Source organism: Schistocerca gregaria, chromosome 11, assembly GCF_023897955.1.
Source record: "Schistocerca gregaria isolate iqSchGreg1 chromosome 11, iqSchGreg1.2, whole genome shotgun sequence".
NCBI classification, from domain to species: domain Eukaryota; kingdom Metazoa; phylum Arthropoda; class Insecta; order Orthoptera; family Acrididae; genus Schistocerca; species Schistocerca gregaria.
In genome coordinates, this window is record NC_064930.1 from 55,166,060 (window position 1) to 55,181,575 (window position 15,516).

At 43.4% G+C, this 15,516-nt stretch overlaps 1 protein-coding gene across 15 annotated transcripts in view; it reads right to left on the reverse strand.

Moving 5' to 3' along the window:
* The window catches only part of LOC126295113 (speckle-type POZ protein-like), a 623,042-nt gene that overhangs the window by 128,464 nt on the left and 479,062 nt on the right, over positions 1 to 15,516 (reverse strand). For 2 of the 15 annotated variants that reach the window (XM_049987376.1, XM_049987375.1), the window contains exon 2: positions 13,541 to 13,560. The exons of 12 other annotated variants lie outside the window; for them this stretch is intronic. The gene's annotated coding sequence lies outside the window, so the exon portion shown is untranslated. Of the gene's footprint in view, positions 1 to 1,221; positions 1,406 to 13,540; positions 13,561 to 15,516 lie in introns of those variants that run through there. One more of the 15 variants, XM_049987374.1, reaches the window with a different exon arrangement.

A 15,516-nucleotide genomic window follows, 5' to 3' on the forward strand; every position in this document is an offset into this window, starting at 1 on the left:
TCAAAATGTCCTCCGTTAGCGAGGATACGTGCATCCACCCTTCGTTGCATGGAATCCCTGATGCGCTGTTGCAGCCCTGGAGAATGGCGTATTGTATCACAGCCGTCCACAATACGAGCACGAAGAGTCTCTACATTTGCCCCCATAAATGAAAGTCGAGAGGGTTGAGGTCAGGAGAGCGTGGAGGCCACGGAATTGGTCCGCCTCTACCAATCCACCGATTACCGAATCTGTTGTTGAGAAGCGTACAAACACTTCGACTGAAATGTGCAGGAGCTCCATCGTGTATGAACCACATGTTGTGTCGTACTTGTAAAGGCACACGTTCTAGCAGTACAGGTAGAGTATCCCGTATGAAATCATGATAACTTGCTCCATTGAACGTAGGTGGAAGAACATGGGGCCCAATCGAGACATCACCAACAATGCCTGCCCAAACGCTCACAGAAAATCTGTGTTGATGACGTGATTGCACAATTTCGTGCGGATTCTCGTCAGCCCACACTTGTTGATTGTGAAAATTTACAATTTGATCACGTTGGAATGAAGCCTCATCCGTAAAGAGAACATTTGTACTGAACTGAGGATTGACACAATGAGTCGCATGTCAACACAAGCACCGAAGTCAACATTACCTTCCTTCAATTGGGCCAACTGGCGGTGAATCGAGGAAGTACAGTACATACTGACAAAACTAAAATGAGCTCTAACATGGAAATTAAGCGTTTCCGGACACATGTTCACATAACATCTTTTCTTTCTTTGTGTGTGAGGAATGTTTCCTGAAAGTTTGGCCGGACCTTTTTGTAACACACTGTATAGTTAACTCATGTAAGCCCTCCCTCAAACCTGTTACGTTATACCTTCACAGATCCGATGACGGCACCTTCAGAGTGCTGCAACCTGTCATCTAATAAACGATATTGAAGCGATCGTGGTTTTTCAATTATTTTAAAAACAGAGTGATCGCCCCACGACACACCATGTGTTCACTGCAAAATATTTTAAGTAATTTAGAAAATTAAATTATTCATAAAGACAGATTGCGTAATACAGTGAAAGTAATGAACCCCCAGTCATTTTAGGCACCATCCATCACTGTTGACAAGGAAACGTCGTGTGTTCGCAGGTGCACTACCCCCTAGTACAACACTGTCCCCAATACCACAAAACCGAGGGAGAAAACAGGAAAATCAAAACAACTGTAGCGGCAACACGCACCTTTCAGTGATAGCTGTGTCCTCGGGTTGGTGAAACGTGCAGACACGCCAGTACGCGCTGTAGGCTGTTAACTCTCCAACTCGCAAGCGTTTGGCGGAACCAACCTGTCTGTTCGCTGCTGATATACCGAGAGGCAGCCATATTGCGCGTGACGTCACTGCGCGCGTCAACTGTCTTCAGATAGGCCGGCTGCCACCTCTTGTGTGAGCCTCGCACTGGGACGCCATTGTGTGCAGCTCCGACGGCCACAATCACGAGCTGCCACTTCAGAGGGTCTGGTGAACTGGACGTAGCGAACACCACTGCGGATTCTCCCTAAAAACAGTGCCTCATTTCTTGTCTTGTCCTTGCCGTACCTAAACATCATTCCACTACTTCGACACCTACAAGGAGCGGGCAAAACTAAGCAAACACAAACATCACAGCACATTACCACGCCCAACTCGGTGTAGGAGCATTCAAAACAGCTTCCAGTCCTCTCGGAATGCGTAAATATAGGCACTGTCTGTTTTTTAAGGCAATCTTATACCATTCCTCCAGCAAAAGCCGGCATCTCGTGGTCCTGCAGTAGCGTTCTCGCTTCCCACGCCCGGGTTCCTGGGTTCGATTCCCGGCGGGGTCAGGGATTTTCTCTGCCTCGTGATGGCTGGGTCCTTAGGTTAGTTCGGTTTAAGTTGTTCCAAGTTCTAGGGGACTGATTACCATAGGTGTTAAGTCCCATAGTGCTCAGAGCCATTTGAACCATTTTTTCCTCCAGCAAAATGGTGCCGAGACATCATGTGACAATGATGAACATCAATACTGATCAAACATCCTTATCTACAAAGCAGACTACAAAGAGCCGGCCAGTGTGGCCAAATGGTTCTATGTGCTTCTGTCTGGAACCACGCTGCTGCTACAGCCACAGGTTCGAATCCTGCCTCGGGCATGGATGTGTGTGTTGTCCTTAGGTTACTTAGGTTTAAGTAGTTTTGAGTCTAGGGGACTGATGGCCTCAGATAGTGCTTAGCGCCATTTGAACCATTTTTGAGACGACTGAGGCAAATAATACAGGATGTACATGAAGTCCAGGAAGACTTCCAACTATTTATTGCATAAGAACCAAACATTTTACAGATATCATACATATGTCATTTTGAAGACAACCCCTGAAAGTTTCTTTTCACATAGTTTGGTAATTTGCCAAAGTCAGCGCTAGTCGCAAACATGGCGAGCTCATGTGCGGAGCGAGCTTTTTGTGTGTAAGAGTTCGTCAGCCGGTGAGGCCGAGAGGTTACAGGCGCTTCAGTCGGGAACCGCGCTGCTGCTACGGTCTCAGGTTCGAATCCTACCTCAGACATGGATGTGTGTGATGTCCTTAGGTCAGTTAGGTTTAAGTAGTTCTAAGTTCTAGGGGACTGATGACCTCAGATGTCAAGTCCCATAGTCCTCAGAGCTATCTGAACCATTTCTTTTGTTAGAGTTCGACAGAAATAAATGTGCTACAGCTGTTCAACGGTTGTTTAGAACCAAGTGCAGCACGAAACAACCAACAAGGAAGGCCATTTACCACTGGCACAACGAATTCGTCACGACAGGCTGCATGTACCCGGCAAAGACAAGCGGACGTCCCAGTGTGAGTGAAGTGAATACCGAGCGCGTACGAGAGACATTCGTAAGAATGTCAGGGAATTCGGCGCATCCTGCATCCCGTGAACTTGAAATGGCGGCAGTGACGGTGTGGAAAGTCCTGCGACAGAAGCTGTCTGTGAAACCAACCAAATCAGAGGTGGTGCGGGAGCTCAATGGCGACGACAGAGACAAGCGTTTGGACATTTATTCGCAGCTGCAACAAGTGAATCAGAATGGAGGTGGCATTGTTGTCTGCTTAATTTTTAGCGACGAAGCCATTTTCTACACTAATGGGAAAGTGAACAGGCATAATTGTCGAATCTGTGGGACAAAGCATCCACACGAATGTATTGAATTTGAGCGTGATTTCCCCAACGTAAATGTTTTTTGTGCCTTGTCATGTCGAAAGCTGTACGGGCCATTCTTCTTCGCCGAGAGCACTGTCACTGGATATTCCTACTTGGACATGTTGCAGCAATGGCTGATGCCTCATATGCAATCGGACTCTCCATTCATCTTTCAACAGGATGGGGCTCCACCCCATTTTCATCGTGAAGTTCGTGGGCACCTGAACACGGAGCTGCCGCATGTATGGATCGGCCGTGCTACAGAAGGTTGGTTGGTTGGTTGGGGAAGGAGACCAGACACCGAGGTCATCGGTCTCATCGGATTAGGGAAGGATGGGGAAGGAAGTCGGCCGTGCCCTTTCAGAGGAACCATCCCGGCATTTGCCTGGAGTGATTTAGGGAAATCACGGAAAACCTAAATCAGGATGGCCGGACGCGGGATTGAACCGTCGTCCTCCCGAAAGCGAGTCCAGTGTCTAACCACTGCGCCACCTCGCTCGGTGGTACAGAAGGGGACAGCTGTTTCGTGAAATGGCCTCCCTGATCTACAGATCTCAACCTGTGTGAATTTTTTTTATCTGTGGGGCCACATGAAAGATCTGGTGTATGTAGCGCCTCTACCACGTGATGTGGGAGAGCTCCAGGAGACAATACCGGCAGTGACTGCCACAGTCGACGATGCCATGCTGGAACGGGTATGGCAAGATTTCGATTACCGTATCGACGTCTCATGGTTCATACATCGAATGTTTGTGAATATATATATATAAAATTCAGAGTTTCTCTAAAGAGTGAAATGTGCATGACATCTGTACAATGCTTAGTTCTTGTGCATGAAATAATTGAAAATGTTCCTGGACTTCATGTACACCCTGTATAACAGATCCAGTCACTGTGGCAGACAGGGGAGATGCAACAATTCATCCTTATGCTCAGAAAAAAACAACTCCTGGACAATGCGAACTGTGTGAACATGGGTCCTGTCATCTTGGAACACTGAATCGCTGTTGTATCATGTGATGGACCTGTTGTTGTTGCGGTCTTCAGTCCTGAGACTGGTTTGATGCAGCTCTCCATGCTACTCTATCCTGTGCAAGCTTCTTCATCTCCCAGTGCCTACTGCAGCCAACATCCTACAGAATCTGCTTAGTGCATTCATGTCTTGGTCTCCCTCTACGATTTTTACCCTCCACGCTGCCCTCAAATACTAAATTGGTGATCACTCAATGTCTCAGAACATGTCCTACCAACTGATCCCATCTTCTAGTCAAGTTGTACCACAAGCTCCTCTTCTCCCCAATTCTATTCAATACCTCCTCATTACTTATGTGATCTACCCACCTAATCTTCAGCATTCTTCTGTAGCACCACATTTCCAAAGCTTCTATTCTCTTCTTGTCTAAAGTATTTATCGTCCATGTTTCACTTCCATACATGGCTACACTCCATAAAAATACTTTGAGAAACGACTTCCTGACATTTAAATCTATACTCGACGTTAACAAATTTTTCTTCTTCAGAAGCGCTTTACTTCCCATTGCCAGTCTACGTTTTATATCCTCTCTACTTCGACCATCATCAGTTATTCTGCTCCCCAAGTAGCAAAACTCCTTTACTACTTTATGTGTCTCATTTCCTAATCTAATTCACTCAGCATCACCCAACTTAATTCGATTACATTCGATTACCCTCGTTTTGCTTTTGTTGATGTTCATGTTATGCCCTCTTTTCAAGACACTGTCCATTCCGCTCAACTGCTCTTCCAAGTCCTTTGACGTCTCTGACAGAATTACAATGTCATCGGCGAATTTCAAAGTTTTTATTTCTTCTCCACGGATCTTAATACCTACTCCGAACTTTTCTTTTGTTTCCTTTATTGCTTGCTCAATATACAGATTGAATAACATCGGGGATAGGCTACAACCCTGTCTCATTCCCTTCCCAACCACTGCTTCCCTTTCATACCCCTCGACTCTCATAACTGCCATCTGCTTTCTGTAAATAGCCTTTCGCTCTCTGTATTTTACCCCTGTCACCTACAGAATTTGAAAGAGAGTTTTCCAATCAGCATTGTCAAAAGCTTTCTCTAAGTAGTGATGGACCTAATAAGCCAAAATGGTTGAGTCGCGTGGGGCGGATATGCGGTCTGGGAGTTTCTCACGGTCTCAGCGCGGCTCCCCCCCCCCCCCCCCCCCCCCCCCCTCTGTCGGTAGTTTGAGTCCTCCTTCGAGCATAAGTGTGTGTGTTGTCCAGAGTGTAAGTTCAAGTAGCGTGTAAGCTTTGGGATCGATGACCTAAGAAGTATGGTCCCATAATATCTTACCACAAGTTCACCAAAATGGTTACATAATCCTTGGCAACCTTGCAGAGTATCCGTGGGGCTGCACAAACCATCACCGAATACCTGCGATGTTTCACTATTGGGATGTGACCTCGTCTAGAAGTTTGAAACAAGTTTCGAACTCGGGACCTTTGCCTTTTGCGGGCAAGTGCTCTACCATCTGAGCTACCCAAGGACGACTCACGCCCCGTCCTTACAGCTTTACTTCTGCCAGTACATCGTCTCCTGAGCTTCTGTAAGGCAGAACTTTGCAGAACTAGCACTCCTGAAAGAAAGGATATGGCGGAGACATGGCTTAGCCACAGCCTGTGGGATGTTTCCAGAATGAAATTTTCACTTTGGAGCGGAATGTGCGCTGATATGAAACTTCGTGTCAGATTAAAACTGTGCGCCGGACCGAGACTCGAACTCGGGACCTTTACCTACACGTGAACTACTCTTTCCTAAAATTCTTCCAATAAACCGAAGCCGACCATTTGTCTTCCGCGCCGCAGTTCTCACATGCTCGTTCCACCTCGTATCGCTTTCCAACCCCATTTAAACGACCATGACAAATGGGACACTAGTAATACTGTATCCGAACATTACAGGTTTCACAAGCTGAGACATTGTCGCCAATAACCCGTATATACAATAAGTTTCCTTTAATTTACGTCTATGGTCACAAACTTTTTGTTAACAGATTACCGGTTTCGGTCTACAATGACCATCACCAGATCTGTTTTATAAAAACAAAGTCCTAATGCACTGCAGTCATAGTGGCACAGCCGAGTGTTTAAGTGCAAAATCAGCACCACCGGCCGCTGTGGCGGAGCGGTTCAAGGCGCTTCAGCCGGGAACCGCGCTGCTGCTATGGTCTCAGGTTCGAAGCCTGCCTCGGGCATGGGTGTGTGTGATGTCCTTAGGTTAGTTAGGTTTAAGTAGTTCTGAGTTCTAGGGGACTGATGACCTCAGATGTTAAGTCGCATAGTACTCAGAGCCATTTGATTCACAAACCGTGAAATGCCTCTCCCATTCCTCTGAGTCGGGACCTTTTCCCGGCCACATTTCCGACATCATGTTCCGTGGCCACGTGTGCTGCACCACCGCTTGTCGGCACATTGGACGAAGCACCAAGAAATCCAAAAACTGCACACACCGTACACCGTATGGCCACAGGCGAGGCCAAACACGATTGCTCTTTTTTGTCCTTCTGTCACGTCCTTACATTTACCACGTTTATGAAGAGCACGTGCTTGAAATACGGGGTGTTCAAAAAGTCTATCCGCAGTGTCGTGTGATTGTTAGCCGCGAGTGCCGAATGATTGTCCGCCTGCCTGGGTTACTTCCATAGAGTAAATATCTCTGGAGTGAGCATTGCGTTCTGAGCATGTCAACATTAAATCAGGATAGTCACGTGTTTTCGAGACTTCGCTGTGCGTGGGTGCTTTCCGCAGAGTTTGAAGTTTATAATATCAAGAGCTTTTGTTGTGTTTTTACCGTTTGTTGATAGTGCAATAGCGATGGTGAATTACTGTTGTTGCTACGGATGCAAAGAAAAATATTTGAAAGGAGGGACAGTAACTTTTCACGGGTACTATGTTTAAAAATTTCGAGACGCATTATAATGAAGACTTGATTCTGTAGACCTATTGTTCTACGATTTTATGACTATATAATAGATATTACGACTCATAAAAAAGCTTACAAACAATCGCTTCCTCTCGCAAATTTTCTAGTGGAACAGGAAAGGGAATGGTTAGTTGTTTCAGCAAATAATATCCTCCATGCATTTATCAGTGACTCGTCGATTATGTATATAGATTTGAAAGATGGGAGACAAATAAATTCAATAAAGTGGGAGTCTGTAATTGTCTTCGTATAATATGTGTGTCCAACCCATTTTGTTTACTATAAAGTTGCAGTAGGAGACCATGTTAAGTGTGTGTACGATATGGAGAATGATTATGTGTGATCTATATTTTAGTTTCCCGAAGGATGAACAACGAGAAAAGATGTGGCTCCAGAAAATAAGAAGGAGTAATTTTGTCCCTACAAAATATTCCAAAGTATGTTCAAAACACTTTGAAGAGGAATGTTTAGACAGAGAAAAATTTGGACGTGTGTGGCTGAAGGTAGATGCGATACCAATTATTTTTAATTTTCCACAGCACTTATTACCAATTTCTGCATTCAACTTAAATACATTTTCTGCACAAATCAAATAAAAAAACACAATAGTGTAGCTAATCAAAGTACACATTCATTTTATTTAGTGTATTTTGCCTTCAATTTATTTTCTTCAGCATTTGATTAAGAAGCGCAAAATATTCGTAAACATGTCACCAAACTCTTTCATTTGTGTCACTTTCCACTTCCCTTCATGGTGATATGAGTTGACTGTTACATGACCAACTGTATTTGCTTTACAGTATATTTATTCTCCGATCGCCTTTTTCCCCCTTCTTACTCAGTCTACTATTTATTTAATAAACTGGGAGCAAGTACGTAAAATGCGTTAAATAAACACTTCGAAGTGTCACCAGTAAGAAAAATTGTGCTTTAGGTCGCAAAAACGAGAAAATAAATACGCAGAAATAGCAGAAAAAAGCAGGAATTAGCAGGGATATAATCGCTAATGTATGGCAAATTCGGTGTTTATCGGACACTTGCAAAAGTACTAGCGTACTGTCAAGTCGTTTTGCAAGACTATCACTGCAAAAATGTACGTCAGGCTCTGTAATACTATAAAGTGCGGTATCATACCGAAAACTACCAAAAATCGAATGCATCTGAACTGTGACACCTACTGCAAAGAAGCAGAATGCAATATCACTTGCTCTTAAAAGTTACGTAGCTGATTCATTCCCGGCATCAAATGGATACTGTCAAAATGTCTGCGCAACATATATAAATAATCCACGACACGTACGAAAAGAATCCGTCTGTACTAGGGATGTAGTGACATTCGAAATATACAGGGCGCTATACGGACACACACACGACGTCCCGAGAACACAAAATTTGTTCGGCGCATGTGAATGCTCACTCCGGAGATATTTACTCTATGGTTACTCCCCTTCAAGTGGACTCTCCGGACATTCCACTGTTTCGTTTATCTCAGCCAGCGTCAATAGTATCGTCGGTGTGTGTTGTCACGTGTTGACGTGAACGTTTAAGTTAAGTTCCTTTGTTCGTTTGTTTCGTTTTTGTCACTGTTAAAATGCTAACCATTGGAGAACGTGTGGTTTTAGTCGAACAAGTGTTCAAAGCTGACGGTGAATACACAGTTTCAGTTGGTCAAACATTTAATTCAGTTTTTTGCGGAAACAACACTCCCACACCGCGACACAGTGCGAGGTTTGATTAACAAATTTCGAAGTACGGGTTCAGTAACAGATGCAGCGAGAAGTGGTCGTCCTAGCGTCGTGTCTGAGGATAAACTACTCGATATTTCCGATAAAATGTCCACTATTCCGAACAAGTCAGTAAGAAAACTCGTCCATAAAATCGATGTTAGTGTCGGAACTGAAGAGAAGAATTAGAACTTTTCCCATACAAGGTGGCAGTCAAGCAAGAACTGAAAAATACTGATCATGGCAACAGACTGCATTATTGTCAAAGATACAAAAATTTCGTACCATAAAATGGAAGGGATGTTCTTAATTAAACGTTTTTCACTGATGAGGCGTGGTTTCATTTATCCGGGTGCATGAACTCGCAAAATTCTCGTATGTGGAGTACTGCAAATCCATTGCGTATTCATGAAGAACCACTTCATTCTGTGAAAATAGGAGTTTGGATTGCAATTTCTAGACGTCGGAGTGTGGGTCCCATGTTTTTCAACGAGACAATAAACGCACAACGATACTGCAGTGATATTCTGTAACCATTCATAGGAGAACTTGTCTTAAGTGAAATACTGAACGGTTATTTTCAACAAAATGGTGCAACCGCGCATACAGCTCGCGTTTCAATGTCACTGGTTGCTTACGTTTTTGGTGATCGCATAATTTCACAGGAACTATGGCATCCACGATCGTCTGACCTAACGCCACTTGATTTTTTTTTCTTCTGGGGTGCAGCGAAAATAACTGGCTATAAAAACCGTCCAAAATCCATCGCTCAATTAAAAACTGCAATATCCACTTTCACTGCTTCTGTTGGAGAAGAGATGTTACAGCTTGTGTTTGGAAACATGATTAGACGAATTGAATTGCGTATTCAACAACAGGGGGGGACACACTTTCAACTTTTAATGTGAGAATTTGTAAGTAAAAATGAATATTCAATAAATTAATAACTTGTATTTCAATGAGTTTCATTTCGGCATATTCACTGCGGACGGGCAGCTACCAATCATACAGCACCGTGGAGAGCCTTTTGGAACACTCCGTATAAATGAACGACTTTCTGGTCGATATCGACTGATCGGAGTGCGTGCGCTTTCGTAGCTGCGTGTGAATCGGCAATCAACGACATCGCGAGTGTGTCAGTGACAATGATCTACAGGTTGTGCCGAGCGTGGAGTTCTAAACTCCCGAGTGTGGTGCACGGTGCGAGGCGAGGCGAGGCGAGCAACTGTGTCTGCGTCTGCAAAGAAAGAAAGCTGTAGCCTGTTCTACTGGAGCTCACGCGTATTACAGGAATGGATTTACTCTGTTGCTTGTTTTCGTGGTACACTGAAAAGTTGCACGAGGTCCTGGCAACTTTCCTAGTAGTGTTGTAGACGATATATGTAAAAGCAAAAAGTATTTCCGTTTTGCAGAGAGGACGTGTACCATGCAAAAATAAGAAAATAAACAGATAAACGTGTTTTAACGAAAATTGTTTCGTCAGTGAAAAGTCAGATTTATTGTAAGAGAGAAATAATTATCATTTTTATTTGGCACCTAGCAAGAAAACGACCATGGATGAAGGGTATCAGACGGATGCCATATTCCTAGATTCGGTACCCCACCGCAGACTCCTAACTAAGGTACGAGCATATGGGATTGGTTCCCAAATATGTGAGTGGCTCCAAGACTTCTTAAGTAATAGAACCCAGTACGTTGTCCTCGATGGTGAGTGTTCATCGCAGGTGAGGGTATCATCTGGAGTGCCCCAGGGAAGTGTGGCAGGTCCGCTGTTGTTTTATATCTACATAAATGATCTTTTGGATAGGGTGGATAGCAATGTGCGGCTGTTTGCTGATGATGCTGTGGTGTACGGGGAAGTGTCGTCGTTGAGTGACTGTAGGAGGATACAAGATGACTTGGACAGGATTTGTGACTGGTGTAAAGAATGGCAGCTAACTCTAAATATAGATAAATGTAAATTATTGCAGATGAATAGGAAAAAGAATTCCATAATGTTTGAATACTCCATTAGTAGTGTAGCGCTTGACACAGTCACGTCGATTTGGGCGTAACATTGCAGAGCGATATGAAGTGGGACAAGCGTGTAATGGCAGTTGTGGGGAAGGCGGATGGTCGTCTTCGGTTCATTGGTAGAATTTTGGGAAGATGTGGTTCATCTGTAAAGGAGACCACTTATAAAGCACTAATACGACCTACTCTCGAGTACTGCTTGAGCGTTTGGGATTCCTATCAAGTCGGATTGAGGGAGGACATAGCAGCAAATCAGAGGCGGGCTGTTAGATTTGTTACTGGTAGGTTTGATCATCACGCGAGTGTTACGGAAATGCCTCAGGAACTCAGGTGGGAGTCTCTAGAACAAAGGAAGCGTTCTTTTCGTGAATCGCTACTGAGGAAATTTACAGAACCAGCATTTGAGGCTGACTGCAGTACAAACTTACTGCCGCCAACTTACATTTCACGGAAAGACCACAAAGATAAGATAAGAGAGATTAGGTCTTGTACAGAGGCATATGGGCAGTCATTTTTCCCTCGTTCTGTTTGGGAGTGGAACAGGGAGACAAGATACTAGTTGTGGTACGAGGTACCCTCCGCCACGCAGCGTATGGCGGATTTCGGAGTATGTATGTAAATGTAGATGTACAAAGAGCAATAACAGATCTTTTAAGGAAAAAGACAAATTATTTATGTAATAAATATGGCGAGTAGTGGCAAGGAATTAATTTTAAATACATGAAATAAGCGTAAGATATAATATCTTTATATATATATAATTCTACTGTACATGCGTATGTCACTGAGGACAGAAGCTTGAGGTGGAAAACATGTCGTCAATAATATGGCGAATAAATGGCGAATTTGGTGAGGAGAGGAGCTCAGTGGTGCATCTGCAAGTGTAATATCCCAATGGTTGTCATCTTCCAGCAGATGTAATTCGCCACACGCATCATGATATGTGCCGTACAAAATGCCATTGACTGTTCGCAAGTATTGGAAGGACGTCGGTCCAGGAAATTAGGCCAAAATAAACGCAAGAAGAAAGTTCGAGTTGCTTTGGATGGACTGCGTATAATCGGCCTGATGTATTTCCCATAAATATGCCGTTGTGTCCTTTAACAAGAACACCTCGCTTTCGTGGTTCCCACTTTCTTAACTGTTTGTTCCATGTGAAACATCGCGGCACATCAGTATACATTAATGTCTTTGCGAATTGACCGGGAATAGTTATATAAACTCAGTTAATGTGGTTTTTAGGGCAATTGATGCGCATTGTAGAGCAGTCTCTTCCGTAAAATAAACACACTGTCTATTTTGAAGGTGCGCGGCAAATGTATAACAGTAAGGTCTCTTTCGTGTATCAGAAAACCCAAAATACACCAAACTGCTTCATTGCTGCTGATGTATTGGCCCATTTGGTACCGTGCTATTTCATCGTTTTCGTTAACATTGTGAACAGCAGCCATATCACTGCCCTTATGGACATATTTGCATATATATTTTATGGACTTCACCGAACTGCAGAGTTCAATGTTTGTGTGTGCTTTGTATATTTTACATAGGAATGGTGAATACGGAACCACCCAGTGATTGTCAATGTCAACTGTTGTACCGTTTGACGTGCGTAATTGACGTGATTGACCACCGTGGTCAGTGTCTCTAAGACGATACATTGGATAAATATCGATATTAGTGATTGTATCATTTATACAATTTGTTGCAAAACGTTTCTTTCATTTTCCATTGTCCATGCACAGCGCCGTCATGTTTATAGCACCGCATGGACCGTGGATCATGTTAGCGGTAACAATCTCATACAGCTCTTGATCGATATTCCGATCCGGATTTTCTGCTGAGATAATTTTATCAATTTCTTCAGACTGTATTTTGTCGACCAACCATATCTAAATATGTGCATGTGGCAAACCTCATTTTTGCCATTCAACAGAATACAGCCGGCAACGCGTTTTGCCAAATGCAGAGGAATGTATAATCAAGTTAATCAACGATTTTAACTTTTATCTGAAGGCGCGTGCAGTGATATCGTGCCGATCTATTGCAGTTTGACCTGGCAATAACGCAGTTTTAATTTCATCCCATTCTGGATTAGACGTAAATGTAATGAACAAATCTGGCCGACCGTACGCGCTCACTAAAGTCATGGCGTCTTGAATATTTTCTTGCATATGACGTGGGCTACCAACATATGACGATGGACGAATATATGAAGTACCGATATCGTTGATATTAGTCATTCCATCTACGTTACAAACAATAGCATCACGCAAATGAATGTATTCCTCAGCTCGAAGTTTCGCTTGATTATACCTGATGTATAGTAATCGCTCGCTTTCAGTTTTCAAATTGTTCAAATGGCTCTGAGCACTATGCGACTTAACTGCTGAGGTCATCGGTCGCCTAGAACTTAGAACTAATTAAACCTAACTAACCTAAGGACATCACACACATCCATGCCCGAGGCAGGATTCGAACCTGCGACCGTAGCGGTCGCTGGGTTCCAGACTGTAGCGCCCAGAACCGCATGGCCACTCCGGCCGGCCTTTCAGTTTTCGCATTCATTTCAACGATAACGATATATTGATGAAACAGCTGGCGGCATCGGAGAATATTTTGTCTTCATTGGCACGAATCATCAACCGATATGCGTAGAAGTTGATCGCGCTCACTTTCTTGCTGGTTTCTGCATCTGCAAAGTAAAAATATAATTAAGACAAAAATAAATTAATCGTGCATAAAAATAAAATATTACTTAATGACATGTGTAGATTGTACCTGTTGCTGGATTTCTTTGTTTGATATTTAAATGATATCCATCTTCTTCTTCCCAAAATACCAATGGATATTGCAAAGCGTCGTAAAAGCGATGACTCTCTTCAGTAGTGTGCACTGTGTTATCTCTGCGTTGAATTCATATATCTCGACGTTCAAATGCGTCGCCAACCATAACAAAGGCAAATTTATTAATGGTCGGTGCATTATATCGGCCCACGTGCTGCCCAGATGGTACTTTGTCTGCTTTGATGGCGATCGTATTGTCGTCGTTTTGCAGTCTGTTTCAAACGGTATGGAACAACTGGACCAAATGGTTGTGATTCTGTAAAATTCGTTCTAAAATACCCACGATTTCTCGCTCCTCCATGTGTTCGATGTGGATCTACTGGCAGCGTGCGTTTATTTGCTGCTCCGCGTCACCCATGAAGTAGATTTGCAGAAATTTTGAATCGGTATCAGGCATGGGCATTAAAGAAGCAATTTGATGATACACTTGGCCCTGAATCTGAAACGGTGATTAAAAATTGCGACCATACTCATTCTGAACGATTTTTGTTGCTCCAAATGATGTCATTTGAAAGCGCGAATGGAATTTGCGAATTTTACGCAAAAACAATTTAGGTTGAGATGTAGCTCCAGCCAATAGTGTTTTCAATGGTTCTGGCGGCGAATTCAATGGTGGCAATACAACTTTTCCAGACGTGCAGCAGAAACCGACCGATCCTCCTTTGTATTTGAGTGCATGACAGTGTTGGCATCGTTTGTTCATAGCACCGATTACAGTTTGTCAATGTGGCGAATAGTCCACGTCCGACTCATATTCAAACGCAAGGCGAAGAAGTGATCTACGTGTGAATGCGCGATACACTCGCGAACGCTGTTGCTCACGTGTTCTGAGTGTGTCAGTGACTCGTTGATGGCCCGGTCTTCGCCTCAATGCATTAGCTCGAAGACGTTCTTTGCGTTGCTCTCGACTTTCATTCGCACATCTGATTGCAGCCCGGTTTCTTAAATTTTCATTGTCCGTCAATTGATCTTCTGCCGATCTGTTTAACCGACGGTTCTGGACTAATTGTGAATTCCGAGTCCTTTGACCACTATTTCCTCCTCGTCCACGAAGACGTGGCATTGTTTTTATGTACGTACCTTATATATGAATATAATACAGTTAATATTCACTGAAATGCGACACATGTAATATCAAGAGGCACCGTGCAAAGAAATTAAAATGTCAAAATAACGAAACACACATAATATGATACACTCAAGTCGATCCAGCCGTTTAGTTGCAGTATATATAAATAACCTAGATATCGACTGCAGGGCCATCTGCCGGGCTGATACGTGAATCTAAACCACCCAGGGCGCCAAACAAACGCACACAAAAAATTCGTTCAAATCGATTTAATTAATTTGTCAATTGCTGCAGAACAAGGTGGATTCTTTATATTTTTTTTTGGACGCACCAGATGACACTGGAAAAACGTTTCTCATCTCACGAATACTTGCGCGCATTCAATCACAAAATCATATTGCATTATTGCATTTGCTACATGGTGGGCGGACTGCACATTCAGCACTCAAATTGCCGTTGAACATTCACACAAATCCAGATGCAGTGTGCAACATAAAAAGCCATTCCGGTATGGCTAAAATTTTGCAAAAATGCAAAATTATTATCTGGGATGAATGCTCTATGGTCCACAAGCATTCACTTAGAAGCTCTCGATAGAATGCTGAAAGATCTAAATAATAACTCCATGCTTTTCGGTGGTGCCTTACTGCTGCTGTCCGGTGATTTTAAACTGACATTGTCGGTCATTCCACACACTACATATGCGGATGAAATTAATGCATGTCTAACGCATGT